Source organism: Pseudophryne corroboree, chromosome 4, assembly GCF_028390025.1.
Source record: "Pseudophryne corroboree isolate aPseCor3 chromosome 4, aPseCor3.hap2, whole genome shotgun sequence".
Lineage (NCBI taxonomy): Eukaryota > Metazoa > Chordata > Amphibia > Anura > Myobatrachidae > Pseudophryne > Pseudophryne corroboree.
The window spans coordinates 760350687-760365668 of record NC_086447.1 but is presented as its reverse complement, the minus strand read 5'-3'; positions in this window follow the sequence as shown (position 1 = coordinate 760365668).

The window sequence follows — 14982 nt, the reverse complement described above, 5'->3', positions numbered from 1 at the left end:
AGTTGAAACCACAGGGTTCTAAGGCCACCGTGGATTATTCCAAAAGGTAAACAGTACAAATTATACACTACAGGCTAACAAAATAAATCTAAACAGAATAATGGCTACAGAGAATGTACATACGTGGGAATGTTCGCAAGCGCAACCCGGCCGGTCCTCCGCTAGTCAGATAGAAAGCGTTCAGAGTCTTCTGACCGGCCAGGCAACAACGGTCTTTTTATACACAACTTACATACACAATACAATGGTCACTGTAATCTCATTGTCCATGGACACAGAGATGTGTCTTTTCATTACAGGTGAGGTCATAGGTTGATTTGAAAAGGTGGGCGATGTCTTTCCCCAACTGCTCTGGTGAGTGGTATCCTCTGGATTCCCGCCGCATACATAATATACAGTAAATACAGTTAATATCTATATTCTACTTCTGCACATAACTATACACTGGAACATGCGATCTTTCTCTAACCAATACCGGAATGTTACCCTCAAAATACCCTACAGCTGGATACTAGACATCACCTTCCAACCTTTATCTGACCCTTCCTATCACGCAAAGGCGAATCTCTTAGTCCTGGAACTGTTTAAACTATTAATACTCGCTGATGTGGTGCAAGGGAGTTATATCTAAAATGTACACTATTTGGGTTAAATCTGTAATGTTCTAATAACGCCCTACGCGCTCACAAACTCCGCCGTAAATACCCATATCACGCGCATGATCGCCGGAGCGATCCTACGCAAATTGCGGATATGTGCATGCACGGCGGACTGACTGCACGAGCAGCGGGCATGTGCATGGGGTTAGTACAAGGCATATGCATTACAATATTTTTCGACTTTGACAGGTCGACCTGGGAAAGGTCTCCTCTGTGACATCAAGAAACAATGAGTTGAGTACATGAGGTCGACATTACAATGCCAGCGTCAGGATGTCAAGACGGGCTTTGTTCTTCTTTACAGCATTTTACCTGTGCAGGTGTCATAACTTTAAACATGGCGTTACATCTGCAGTCAACTCCCATGTTATACAGTCCTTCAGTGCCCCATGTCATTGCAGCCTACTGTGGTCTACACAAATTTTCACTAGAAATCACTATAAATAAACATTGCCTATTATGTCAGAAAGGCAAAGTGCACAATATAATCATTAAAATGCTCTGGGTGCACAATTTCATATTTGTGGATTGTAATTTTCCTTTACTCCGGTTACCAATACACTGCTACAGCCATATTGTGTACACTGGACCTACTCAACATTGAAGCTAATTAAACTAATGTATTTTCTGAGGAGCACTGGCATAACTGATCCACTTACCAAATATTCACAAAGATCTGTTTTCCAGTGACTTATAGTGTGCATCAAGATTGTTTCTGGCCAAAAATGTTTTTTTTATTGTGTGTAGGTGACAGGTGCACATTAATTATCGTTCTTTGCACATATGTCTGGATTTGCATGACATGTGTGCTATGGCACAGAGATTTGGACACACACTTGGATACCAAACAAATACAAGTGAAGTACACAAGAAATACCTCCGAGTGGTGTGTTCTTACCATCATAAACAACACAGCTATTGAAAGCATTTACAGTAAAATGGTCATTTGTGTCACAATAAGTCACAGTATTCCAAAATGTCATCTTTACATCTGTACATGATTTTAACGCATGTGTATTTGAATTGAGATACTGTATTGCTTGCAATAAAATAAAAATTCACACAAGTCACAAAATAAAATAAATTATTAATGATGATATTTATTTACAAAAACATGGGCGCAAAATTCTAATTTTTCAAACCATTTAAAACATTTTAATTTGCCTGCAGAAAGCTTTTATTTGGAAGCAATGTGCTTGAGTTTGTAGTATGTGTAATTATAAGAAAGTTGAATTTAATTCCGATATATAATTTATTTTATCTGTACATGATTTATGCAAAGGGTGCATGGTAGGAATGTATGGGATTGCTCAGAATCCACTCTTTTATGATTGACCTACAGAATTAAGGGACAAAAAAAGGAATCTGCATGCATGATCCATGTAATGAGTTTTTACAGGTCTTTCTATTACAAGAGCTCTGTAGGTTATAAAAGGTCAGTCTTATAATGCTAATACCACCTCACACTAGAACATGACTGGTGAATCCTTTACATAAGCAATGCATAATATGTTTGTATTAAAAAAAAATAGATAGGAGATAGGAGGGCAATGCTAGATGTGAGGAAGTATGGGAATTTTAATAAATAGTTGATGACCTAACACTTCCAAACTATTAGATTGAACTATATGTCTTGAAGATAAACTTATTTTTCTGTTTATTTTTGAAAGACAAAAATATACATATTATTTTTTAAGTGTAATTTATGGATTTAGGATAGCATGTTATAGTATATAGAGATCAACAAAAGATTTATAAGACACATACATTAGGTGCATTTTCTTACCCAATGAGTCCCCACCCAACTAGTACATCTGTTTGTTTTCCAAACACAATGTTTTTATACACAGTCACCCCTGCCAGCACTGTACCCATTGCCACAGTACAAACAGCCAAGAGAAATTTAATATATTCATGTCGTCATACTTGTATGGCATGGCTTTCACGGAAAATTACTGGAAGGCTGCTATGGCTTGTCCAATCAGTTTTATTTGCAACCTTAAGGTTAAGACCCATCTAATGATGAGGTCACCTGGACGTTGTGGGTGGGCCCATATATTTTTGGTCGAAAATTATGCCAAGCACCTCATTTTTTCTCTATATTAAATTGCACAGTTTACGATTATTATTGTTATTAGCAGGGCTTGGTGCCTAGGGTGTGCACTAGAGATGAGCGCCGGAAATTTTTCGGGTTTTGTGTTTTGGTTTTGGGTTCGGTTCCGCGGCCGTGTTTTGGGTTCGACCGCGTTTTGGCAAAACCTCACCGAATTTTTTTTGTCGGATTCGGGTGTGTTTTGGATTCGGGTGTTTTTTTCAAAAAACCCTAAAAAACAGCTTAAATCATAGAATTTGGGGGTAATTTTGATCCCAAAGTATTATTAACCTCAAAAAACATAATTTACACTCATTTTCAGCCTATTCTGAACACATCACACCTCACAATATTATTTTTAGTCCTAAAATTTGCACCAAGGTCGCTGTGTGAGTAAGATAAGCGACCCTAGTGGCCGACACAAACACCGGGCCCATCTAGGAGTGGCACTGCAGTGTCACGCAGGATGGCCCTTCCAAAAAACCCTCCCCAAACAGCACATGACGCAAAGAAAAAAAGAGGCGCAATGAGGTAGCTGACTGTGTGAGTAAGATTAGCGACCCTAGTGGCCGACACAAACACCGGGCACATCTAGGAGTGGCACTGCAGTGTCACGCAGGATGTCCCTTCCAAAAAACCCTCCCCAAACAGCACATGACGCAAAGAAAAAAAGAGGCACAATGAGGTAGCTGACTGTGTGAGTAAGATTAGCGACCCTAGTGGCCGACACAAACACCGGGCCCATCTAGGAGTGGCACTGCAGTGTCACGCAGGATGTCCCTTCCAAAAAACCCTCCCCAATCAGCACATGATGCAAAGAAAAAGAAAAGAAAAAAGAGGTGCAAGATGGAATTATCCTTGGGCCCTCCCACCCACCCTTATGTTGTATAAACAAAACAGGACATGCACACTTTAACCAACCCATCATTTCAGTGACAGGGTCTGCCACACGACTGTGACTGATATGACGGGTTGGTTTGGACCCCCCCCAAAAAAGAAGCAATTAATCTCTCCTTGCACAAACTGGCTCTACAGAGGCAAGATGTCCACCTCATCTTCACCCTCCGATATATCACCGTGTACATCCCCCTCCTCACAGATTATCAATTCGTCCCCACTGGAATCCACCATCTCAGCTCCCTGTGTACTTTGTGGAGGCAATTGCTGCTGGTCAATGTCTCCGCGGAGGAATTGATTATAATTCATTTTAATGAACATCATCTTCTCCACATTTTCTGGATGTAACCTCGTACGCCGATTGCTGACAAGGTGAGCGGCGGCACTAAACACTCTTTCGGAGTACACACTTGTGGGAGGGCAACTTAGGTAGAATAAAGCCAGTTTGTGCAAGGGCCTCCAAATTGCCTCTTTTTCCTGCCAGTATAAGTACGGACTGTGTGACGTGCCTACTTGGATGCGGTCACTCATATAATCCTCCACCATTCTATCAATGTTGAGAGAATCATATGCAGTGACAGTAGACGACATGTCCGTAATCGTTGTCAGGTCCTTCAGTCCGGACCAGATGTCAGCATCAGCAGTCGCTCCAGACTGCCCTGCATCACCGCCAGCGGGTGGGCTCGGAATTCTGAGCCTTTTCCTCGCACCCCCAGTTGCGGGAGAATGTGAAGGAGGAGATGTTGACAGGTCGCGTTCCGCTTGACTTGACAATTTTGTCACCAGCAGGTCTTTCAACCCCAGCAGACCTGTGTCTGCCGGAAAGAGAGATCCAAGGTAGGCTTTAAATCTAGGATCGAGCACGGTGGCCAAAATGTAGTGCTCTGATTTCAACAGATTGATTTGGGATTTCAAAGAACGCACAGTTCTTTGCGGTGCTTTTGCCAGCTTGAGTCTTTTCAGTTTTCTAGCGAGAGGCTGAGTGCTTCCATCCTCATGTGAAGCTGAACCACTAGCCATGAACATAGGCCAGGGCCTCAGCCGTTCCTTGCCACTCCGTGTGGTAAATGGCATATTGGCAAGTTTACGCTTCTCCTCCGACAATTTTATTTTAGGTTTTGGAGTCCTTTTTTTTCTGATATTTGGTGTTTTGGATTTGACATGCTCTGTACTATGACATTGGGCATCGGCCTTGGCAGACGACGTTGCTGGCATTTCATCGTCTCGGCCATGACTAGTGGCAGCAGCTTCAGCACGAGGTGGAAGTGGATCTTGATCTTTCCCTAATTTTGGAACCTCAACTTTTTTGTTCTCCATATTTTATAGGCAGAACTAAAAGGCACCTCAGGTAAACAATGGAGATGGATGGATTGGATACTAGTATACAATTATGGACGGACTGCCACGGTTAGGTGGTATAAAAAAACCACGGTTAGGTGGTATATATTATAATAATAATACAATTATGGATGGACGGACTGCCTGCCGACTGCCGACACAGAGGTAGCCACAGCCGTGAACTACCGCACTGTACACTGGTTGATAAAGAGATAGTAGTATACTCGTAACAACTAGTATGACACTATGACGACGGTATAAAGAATGAAAAAAAAACCACGGTTAGGTGGTATATATTATAATAATAATACAATTATGGATGGACGGACTGCCTGCCGACTGCCGACACAGAGGTAGCCACAGCCGTGAACTACCGCACTGTACACTGGTTGATAAAGAGATAGTAGTATACTCGTAACAATTAGGATGACACTATGACGGTATAAAGAATGAAAAAAAAACCACGGTTAGGTGGTAGGTATATAATAATAAATAATACAATTCTGGTCGGACGGACTGCCTGCCGTGTGCCGACACAGAGGTAGCCACAGCCGTGAACTACCGCACTGTACACTGGTTGATAAAGAGATAGTAGTATACTCGTAACAATTAGGATGACACTATGACGGTATAAAGAATGAAAAAAAAACCACGGTTAGGTGGTAGGTATATAATAATAAATAATACAATTCTGGTCGGACGGACTGCCTGCCGTGTGCCGACACAGAGGTAGCCACAGCCGTGAACTACCGCACTGTACACTGGTTGATAAAGAGATAGTAGTATACTCGTAACAATTAGGATGACACTATGACGGTATAAAGAATGAAAAAAAAACCACGGTTAGGTGGTAGGTATATAATAATAAATAATACAATTCTGGTCGGACGGACTGCCTGCCGTGTGCCGACACAGAGGTAGCCACAGCCGTGAACTACCGCACTGTACACTGGTTGATAAAGAGATAGTAGTATACTCGTAACAATTAGGATGACACTATGACGGTATAAAGAATGAAAAAAAAACCACGGTTAGGTGGTAGGTATATAATAATAAATAATACAATTCTGGTCGGACGGACTGCCTGCCGTGTGCCGACACAGAGGTAGCCACAGCCGTGAACTACCGCACTGTACACTGGTTGATAAAGAGATAGTAGTATACTCGTAACAATTAGGATGACACTATGACGGTATAAAGAATGAAAAAAAAACCACGGTTAGGTGGTAGGTATATAATAATAAATAATACAATTCTGGTCGGACGGACTGCCTGCCGTGTGCCGACACAGAGGTAGCCACAGCCGTGAACTACCGCACTGTACTGTGTCTGCTGCTAATATAGACTGGTTGATATTTAAAGAGATATTAGTAGTATACAACAATACTATACTGGTGGTCAGGCACTGGTCACCACTCCTGCAGCAAAAGTGTGCACTGTTAATTAATATAATTGTACTCCTGGCTCCTGCTAACAACCTGCAGTGCTCCCCAGTCTCCCCCACAATTAATTATAAGCTTTTAATTTATACATTGATGACTGTGCAGCACACTGGGCTGAGCTGAGTGCACACAGACTGAGTCACACTGTGTGACTGACTGTGCTGTGTATCGTTTTTTTTTTCAGGCAGAGAACGGATATAGCAGAGAGAAGTGAACGGATATATTATATTAAATAAAAGTTAACTAGCAACTGCACTGGTCACTGACTGTGGTAAACTAACTCTGTCTGCGACTCTGCACAATCTCTCTCTATCTAATCTATCTCTATTCTAATGGAGAGGACGCCAGACACGTCCTCTCCCTATCAATCTCAATGCACGAGTGAAAATGGCGGCGACGCGCGGCTCCTTATATAGAATCCGAGTCTCGCGATAGAATCCGAGCCTCGCGAGAATCCGACAGCGTCATGATGACGTTCGGGCGCGCTCGGGTTAACCGAGCAAGGCGGGAAGATCCGAGTCGCTCGGACCCGTGAAAAAAAACATGAAGTTCGGGCGGGTTCGGATTCCGAGGAACCGAACCCGCTCATCTCTAGTGTGCACCTGCATTTTTTTTCTTCTCTCTGTGTGGAATTACTAGTCTCAGCATTGTAGCACCTCTCATTGTGTTGGGAATTAGGGTGGGCAGTCTAGCAAATGCCAGAAGGGCCGATGGGCTTGTGGGCCGGTCCTGTCAGGCAGCCTCCGGCTCTCTGCTCTGGCCTCTCCCACGCCTCCCCTCCCATCACCATAGAAATGGAGGCATGCTGTTCGGCCACGCCCCCATGACTCGCGGCACACCCCTGGGTGCTGGCCGCGCGCCACTGCCACCCTGCCCATCTCCATGGAAACGGGGCATGCCACAAGTCCACGCCCCCTGACTCGCAGCACGCCCCTGACTTTAGTGCTCGCACGCCCCCGTACACGGTGTGCGCACCCCTGGCATGCCTTCGGCGCGCACATGCCAGGGCCGAATTTGGACCCCAGTCCATCCGTGCCGCTGGGTTCCATCGCTTACGATGTGTTGTTTGGGGACACATCGTGCCATGTGTGGGGGCCTTAAGTCTATTTTCCTACAGTGTTCTGCTCAAGATGTTGTAGATGACTGGGAGCTCCCTCCTATACCAAACAAACTCTCTGGTGATTGTGGTACTATGGGGTTTTAGTGATTACTATATTATTTTCACTGTTAGTAAGAGGCAAGTTCATGTCAGCCATGTCTGCCTCAGCACCATGTCCTCCTATAGAAGTATGGAAAGGAATGTGTACAGTCTCTTTATTATTAAAGTGAGTCTAGCCCAGTACTCACAGTATTCAGTGTGTTCCTCTATATTTGTATGCCTCCCAGTATGTTTGAGCAGCATGTTGCTCCACTGCAACAATGTAAGAGTCTAACCTGTGTTTACATAGCCTTGGGTCGCCCACAGTAATTTGGTTCTAAGAATGCAGAGTATTTTACAGCTGAGAAAGAATGGGGCTGACAATCTTCACATTACCAGCTCATCAGCTCCCTGGGGTAAAAGATAAACACAGCTTTCCACCTGTAGGAAATAATGTTCTCCTTGTCATGCAGATATTTCCTGGGGAGCACTGAAAACACTTCCTGAGCTACTTCAAATCCAGCTGCCATTTCTCCTCTATTCCCAAGGATGTATATCATTGGTGGTAGTTGTGTGTTTCAGGTGCACAAACAGTGCCTGGTGGAGTGGCTAGAGTGTAAATTCTCCTTGTCTTGAGTGACAGCTATCAAGTTTGTGTATTACAGGCAGATATCTTCAGGAAATGTCTGGAACGTATGCTGATTTTTTAGCAAGCAGGACACAAAGTGTTCCAACTGACTTGCCCATGGATATTAGGGCAATACACTGAAGTGTGTGGGTTTATCTATGCATAGATTTATAGAATCTAGCAGTAGCAGACCCTTCATCACAGGTCTATTACTTTTATTTCAACCATTCAAGAAAATTACAGAGATACCGGTTTCCTCTGTTTTATAAATATTAATTGGACTAAAGCTATTACTCCCTTCCTGAACCCTGGGTCTGATCTGCCTAGTACGTTCATGTGGATCTGTCACATACTCATAGTGTAGGCAGTCATTTGTGCTCTTAATGAGAATGCAGCCTATCAGCTCACTAAGTGGGGTATTCAATTATCCGTGAATTCACTGCAATTTTCCGCGCAAATTTTTTTTGCAGCAATCGGCCGAAAATTGTGTAAAATGGCTGTAATATGCATTTTTTTTAAACTGCTAAAAAATAATAGAATGCAAGTTTTTTTGTGCAAAATAAATGCTCTTATTAAATTTGGGGTACATGAAAATGGGTATAAGTATATATTTGGGTCATTTTAGGGTACTTTAAAAAGAAAGTGGAAACAGACCGATTACTCCCACCTGCAAGCCTAAAAACACCTGTCCCACTCATAAAGCACCCCAATATACCTGTCCCATACCTTGAACCCCAATTTCCATCACTTTGTACTTTTTCACTCCAAAAATGACATGTCATTATTAGCCAATTAAAAATAATAATTAAAAACTTCAACGTGCCTAATTAGTCATTAAGGGGGGTGTTCCAGGAGTTCTGTACCATATCCAAACATTTTTACCTTAAAATAGTGACTTTTCCCAACTTTTCACCGGCTCAGAGTAGGTGAAGTGAAATTTGTGAAAAATTATCACCGATAAATTTTCCCAGAAAATTGAACAGGCTGTCATTGCGTTTCACGCGAAAAGTCAGTTATCGCCGCTAATTGAATAGCCCCCTAGGTGTCAGTGACTTCCCAGCAGTGTGAGGCCAAAATACATATAAAGAAAAACCAAACTGAAATATAACTTGGAAAAACGCAGCACTGGTGTCCTCTTAGATTCACATTACCATATAAGTTGTGCTCTCCAACTCCAACCACCTAAACTTTAAATATAATAAGTATAGTGTAAATGTGAATGTAATGAAAGCTAACAATCTATCCAACTATCTCTATATATATCATTTGTCTGTTTGTTTGTTTGTTTGTCAGTCAGTCAATCAATCAATCAATCAATCAATCAATCAATCCATCCATCCATCCATCCATCCATCCATCCATCCATCCATCCATCCATCCATCCATCCATCCATCCATCCATCCATCCCATAACTGGACATTTTAGACATAATTGCCAATACTATATCCTACTGTTGGAGATTCATCCAAACATGGGACAAATCATGCCTCTTGCTATCATACATTTACTGCCATCTGTAGGTATATCTGTCTGCATCTAACATAACCGACCTCTTTGACATCCAACATGAGCGTATCCTAGAGTATGAAGTATGAACCTGTCTAGCAATCTGGGGAGTGTCACAACCCATGTCCACATCTCAGCCCTACAGAACATCTGCCTACATGCTTCCTTCACACTGAGCAGACTGCACTGTTCAGGGAGCCTTGTTTGTCTATCAATAGTTATTTTCCAGTATTCACTTTCTTCACTGTTAGCAAGGTGCCATTGATATCAATGAAACTCTCTACACACGTACAGTACATAATTCCTTATTTGCTTCTTCTCTGTCCTCTTATAGGTGATGAAATCTTAACATAGTTAGCAAAAACATAATCAGGATGCCAACAGAAATGCAAACAAAGGATGAGCGATGACATCATGGGAATATGTACAAGGTGATATGTTATCTATGGAGATGGCCATGTAAGTTTGGGACAGACATTGCTGTAAATCCTACAGTGATGTCATACAATGGGTTAAACAATCTCAGTGATGGAAGTAATCAAATCCCACTCACTTCTGTCCTCACAGTCTGGGTGCAACTCATAATAAATCCACATTGATAGGCACAAATAAATCAATATCATTGTAAAGTTGAAGGGATGTGAAGGCAGATGTATTAAGCCAGGAGGAGGCATAAGGAAGTGATAAAGCAGTGATAAGCGCTAAGTGATAAAAGCACCAGCCAGTCAGTACCTAACTGTCAATTTGCATATTGGAGCTGATTGGCTTGTGCGTTTATCACTGGCTGATTGGCTGGTGCGCTTATCGTTTATCACTGGTTTATCACTTCCTTATGCCTTCTCCAGGTTAATACATCTGCCCTGTCGTTATTACTAAGGTTGACGGCAGTTCTGGCGGCAGGATTTAAAAGTTCAGTAACATCAAATGCAAAACCTGGAGTGTTTTCCTTGTAATATTATTGTTGCATCCAGAACCAATGACAATTTGGCTTTTTAAAATCTTAGTATTATACCCCAAAACGTGTGAAATAAATGCAACCGCAATGTCATGAGTTATATAAATGAAGGTTACGTGAGCCACATTGTAATTGATATAAGTAAATAAAATTGTACTTTATAATATTTATGAAACACCTGTGGATTGGTGACCTTGGCTAAAATGCCCACTGTCATGGAGAACATCGATTTCCACCATGTCTTCCATACATGTTCTATTTTTAATGCATTCAGTACCTGAGTGTGTAAAGAATATTCATTTACCATGAAATCAATTTTTTGTAAGAAAGCAGGTGTTTTACCTGAATTCACCACACAATTAAGGCAGCTATATATTGGTGTGCATTAAGTTTCCAGATGTGCAGTGGAGGTAGCATTTACCCAATCGTACTGTCTGGTTGTGAACTGTAATCTCTAACTAAAGTTCTTGTTAAATATCACAGCACAGAACCGTATATAAGCAGCACTGCACAGCAAAGAAGTCTGCATGTTCACTTCTTCACACACTCGTTATGGACCTCAACAGAGGACACTGGAGAGTCATAATATTCTACGGCTGCAAGAGTGGTCTGTGAATTTTGACCGACTCCTAGCTGCTTTTGGGGAGGAAGCACTGTTCCAAACCACTGTATTTGCGTGGTTTGCAGAATTTTGGCACGGGAGACCTTGGAAGATAAGGAGTACTGCAACTGACCTGTGTCTGCCATCACCGAGGACAACATTGCTGCCATGCTGGCCATAATTGAGTTGTACACCAGGGTGTCAGTAGCCTAGTTAGAGAAGGAGATAGGCATCTCATTGGGACCCATGTGCTTTATATTCCACGAAAAGCTTTGGCTGAGCAAAGTTTCAGCATGCCGAGTGCCCCATCAGCTGACTCAATAGCAGAAGGAGGCTCGGGTGACTTGGTGCCACAACATGCTGGCCAGGTTTGATGACGGTTGCTTAAACTCTGCCAGAGAGATCAACAGTGGTTAGATACTAGAACTACAGGTTTGAACCTGGGACCAAATAACAGTCGGCCCAGCAGACCCCAGTTGGAGGTGCACCGCCACAGATGTTCCAACATGAACTCCGCATGGACAAGCTGTTTCTGTAGACAAGACTGGTCACAAAATGCTAATGTACCACTCATGCAGCAGCACACCATCACCGTGGACTGGTATGGCAACAAATGCCTGTGGCAAGTGCTGGAAGCCATTACCAGGTGCCTCATAGTACCCTTCTCCACCACGACAATGCACTTGCCCACAAGTCCAGGAAAGTGGTGGATTTTCTGGCCCATGGATTTTCATGACCAGTCCAGACATGGCCCCTTGCAACTTTTTTGTGTTACCACAATTCAAGCGCAAGATGCATGGGATACATTTTGAGTCACTGGAAGCTGCATTGAAGACCTTTATCTAACATGTAGAAGACATACCTGCTTTGGACTGGTACAGCAGCTTCACCAAGTGGTTTGAGCACATGCAACTTTGCATAAACTCCTCTGGCGAATACTTTGAAGAAATGTAATGTTCACTTTGTTTGTAAATATAATACTTTTTGTATATCCGAAAACATATTGCACACGCCTCGTACTGCCTAAAAATTGGGTCAGTTGCACCAAAATACTATAGGTGAATGTCATTAGAAATGACTTACACACTGCTGGCATGTATTTTTTTGAATGGTCCTAAATGATTATTACCCAACCTCAGGGTCGAACTGGCCCACAGGAGAACAGGGGAATCCACCGGTGGGCCCCACTGCCTGTGGGCCTACCTCCTCCTCTAGGGATTAGGTTCCAGGCTGTATCCTAGTGCACTTTAATTATACATTATACTGTAAATATGTTACCTTATACTGCACAGGACTATGGGACCAGAACATGCACTCTCTTACGATTAGGTGGGCCGCTGTGGTGGTTGGCCACACCTCCACTATTGCCTGGCCACATCTTTAAGCATGGGCCCCTACCACTGCATTTCCCCGGTGGGCCCTTCTTGCCCCAGTCCAACACTGTCCAACCTCCCAAGTTTTTGTTGTGGCTGAAGCTGGACAAGTGCGCACAAGGCGAGGGCATGACCCCGCATCACAGGGAGTGGTCACATCACAGGGCCATGTCCAAGTCATTCAACACCCTGAACCCTTCTAAACTATTCCCCTCCCTTATAAGTTATTTTAGTGCTGTGCAGAGCTGCAGGGAATGGGCATACCTCCCAACCATCCAACCAGATTGGGACAGGGCATAGATGTCTTGATTAGGAAAGGAATGGACAGCACCTCTCACATAAGGTTCTGTTAAATCGGGACAGTTGGCTGGTACACTGGTACATCATTTTTCTCTCCCATCATTTGCTGTTAATAATTTAGTTGAAATCATCAAAATGTATTAAAGTTGTCTCTATAGTAAATGAAGGAATATGTCCCCCCACAGGGGATCCAATCCTGAGCTGGCCATTCTCCCCCCCAATTATAGCAGTGCCTGCCTGTGGCAGTGGAAAGTACCATCCCAGATTATCTAACACATGACCGGGTGGGTATTTGGTGGGCACATGCTACCAATTTTAAAAAATTATTTATTTTTTAATACACAGTAGAATGCATATGGGTAGGGTTGTGTCTGTTTCAAAGTTAGGAATGATCTGCCAGGTCTGAGTTGGTGCAGAATAAAGTTTGTTTATTTATTTTTTTCAGCGTGTGTTTTCCTGTAGTGGTGAAGTTATAAACCTTAAAAACCCCATTAACCTTAAGGAGGAAGCTGTACAAAGACATATTGGTTTATGGCAAAGTAAGATACAAAGATACCTAAATGTGCACTGATTTGAAGATGCTCAATTTATCTTCTCTGAAAGAAGCCAGCTGGAAATGGGCCATAACTTACATTAACACATGTTTTCCTATGACTTTATATTTACTCTGTGTCAGGCTTGAAAAGGATAGATTATGAGATCATTAACAAAGACCTATAAATGTTTTTTTGTTGTTTAATATCATTTAGAGCAGAGCATAGCTGCTTATAAATGACATGACAATTATCCTACTAATATATAGGCAGCTAAATTCTCTGCGCTCTCTCCCTAATCTGCAGATGGCACCATTTCTTTGAACTGTTGACTCAGTACATTGTCATGCCTTGTTTGTGTCTTTGTACTCACAGTGGAGTGTACAGAAGTATAGGTTTTACCCAGGGCTGTAACTAGGGTAGTGCGGAGTGTGCAACCGCCCATAGCGCCGCAGGGTAGGGGGTGCTGTTGACGGCACTTCTCAATTATCTGTTTTAATTACTTTCACTTGTAGCTTCCTTCTGTTCTTTGAAGCCAGTCATCTCCTGACTGCCCCTGTCTCCTTCCACCACCCCATAGATATATAAATGTGGAAAGGGGCATCATAGCATAGCATGGGCATGTCTCTGGTATCAGTTTTGTCATGACCCTTCCCCACGAGGACATGCGCCTTCTGTCCCTATTGGAAAATGGGGCAGGGTGGAGGACGCCAATTCTATTTCTGGCACAGGGCACCAAAAAGTCTAGTTACAGCTCTGGTTTTACCTATGCACCAAATACAAGTTAAGTCTCCCATATCCAAAAGTCTGAAATCTGATTTTTCTGAGTGTGGCTGAGATATTTACACCTTTGCTTTCTGATGGTTCAGTGTACACAGACTTTGTTTCATGCAAAAATGTATTACCAATATTGTCAGGGGCGTCTCTAGAGAGTAGGAGACCCATGTGCGACTCCGTTTGTGGGCCCCCTCCTCTCCCGTAGCCGTTGCACCGCTGCTAGTGCTCTGAGCACTGTAGACTCTGGCACAGTGCCAGAGTCTCTAGTGGTCAGTGCGCTAGCAGCGGCGCGACAGCTACGGGAGAGGAGGGGGCCCACACACGGTCAGCGATGGACTCCGGAAAGGTAAGTATAGGAGAAATGGGTGCAGTGTGGGCCCCCCGGACTCATGGGCCCGTGTGCACCGCACACACTGCACCCATTATAGAAACGCCAATGAATATTGTATAAAATTACTCTGTCTATATAATTATATAAGATGTATATGAAACATTTATTTTGTGTTTATACTTGGGTTTAATCCCTAAGATATCTCATTATGGTATGCAAAAAATCTAAAATACTTCTGGTGCCAAGTATTTGAGAAATGGGAGATGCAACCTTCATTTAATTACCAAGTTACAGCAGTTCTGTTTCCAGCCAGTTAAATACTTTTGTTTTCAATTTTTTCTTCAATATTTTTGTTTAAGTTTTAGCTTATTTGCTTGTGTAGCACTTACAGCATCATTATTTTTAAAAAAA